At 40.4% G+C, this 1,633-nt stretch overlaps 1 protein-coding gene across 17 annotated transcripts in view; it reads right to left on the bottom strand.

Annotated features, from left to right (window-relative positions):
• The window catches only part of DLG2 (discs large MAGUK scaffold protein 2), a 1,827,487-nt gene that overhangs the window by 321,628 nt on the left and 1,504,226 nt on the right, over window positions 1-1,633 (bottom strand). The window lies entirely within an intron of this gene.

Below are 1,633 nucleotides of genomic sequence, written 5' to 3'. Positions count from 1 at the left end.
TGTGTTCAGAGTTGGGCTGCGAACTGCAAGATCAGCAGGAGAAAATCTCCTCTCACGCACATTCACAGACTCAAAAAATCCACCGTGGCACTTCTACTCTGTCCCGTGGCATGGTTATAGACTCCATAGCAATGAACGGGTGGGTTTTAACAGTCAAAACACAAAACTTCAATGCCATTGAGTTAATTCCGACTCACGGTGACCGTATAGGACAGGGCTAAACTGCCCCGTGGGTTTTCACGACTGTCACTCTTTTCAGGAGTAGAATCCTCATCTTTCTCCCACAGAGAAATTAGTGGTTTCGTACTGCTAACCTTGTGGTCAATAACCCCACGCGGAACCCACTACTCCACCAGGGCTCCTGTGGGGTTTGTACCCTGTGTCCTCCACAGACTTGATGAGTCAGAATCGACTCGATGGCAGTGAGTTTGAGAGCGTTTTATTAAAATTCAGGCTTTCATCTTTTAAAAAAATTAAGATTTTCCTAAGAATGAACTCCCGAAATTGCATTCTTTGAGACTGTTATAGCTATGAGCTGCTGTCTCTGGGCGTCACTGAGCCACGGAGCCGCCGTGTGTACTGAGTAGAACTGCTGCCTAAGCCTTTCAACGCAGCGGCTGTTGAGAAGCCCAACTCAAGGAGTTACTTCTGAGACATGTCTGAGTGGGCCTCGACTGCCCGCCGTGGGTTAGTAGTCCAGCACACTGAACCATCTGTGTCACCCAGGGTAGGCATGAACACCCTTAAAGAAAAAAACAAAGATAATTGCTTGTTTTCTTATTACTAATGTAATACACATTAAACGTTCAAAGGAAGCAGAAACATACACATTGGATAAAAATGATGATCAATTAATCGCAATTATACTGGCAGAGGGAACCATTATTTAAATATGACTTTTCAAATTGGCTTCAATTTTACCCTCTAGAATAAAAGCTGAATCAGATTGATGAGAGAGACAAAGTAATTCAGACAAGGGGGTTAAGCTTATAGTGAGCAGAAGTGAGCAGATAAACTTCCCAAAGTGACACTTGCCCGGGAAGACATTTTACTGCTACATTATGCTAATTATAAATCAACTGGCATACTTTTCTTCACTTTGTGCATTATTAAATACTTTTTATTCAATTTCTAGAATTACTTATAATTATTTCAAGACATAGAAAAGCACTGTTAGAAATGACTTTCGATTTTGCAACACATGCGTATTTAGCAATTCCTTTGGCCTTGAAGCAAAAAAGGAAAAAGATGTGAATTTGAGTAAGTAGGAAAAGTGAAGAACTTCAAATTTCAATGATATCTTCAAGTGGAAACGCCAGCATTAAGGGAGGGTGAGTATTTTTTCATTCTGTTAGCAAACATTTAAAGAATACCAATTGTGTGTGTGAGGCATACTGGTGCTACTCCTACCAATGAACACAATTTAGATACCGGCTCTGTGTGCAAAGAGCGCACAATCTTATAGGTTAATGTGATTTTTCTTCCAACTTTTGCTGCAGAGAGAAATTCTACCTGTGTTTATTTATTTATTTTCCTTGGGGACTCATACAGCTCTTATCACAATCCATCCATCCATCCATTGTGTCAAGCACATCTGTACATATGTTGCCTTCATCATTTTCAAAACATTTTC

Source organism: Echinops telfairi, unplaced genomic scaffold (assembly GCF_000313985.2).
Source record: "Echinops telfairi isolate 266 unplaced genomic scaffold, ASM31398v2 ScPeMD7_1713;HRSCAF=2227, whole genome shotgun sequence".
Lineage (NCBI taxonomy): Eukaryota > Metazoa > Chordata > Mammalia > Afrosoricida > Tenrecidae > Echinops > Echinops telfairi.
This window is presented reverse-complemented; position numbering and strand designations above follow the sequence as displayed.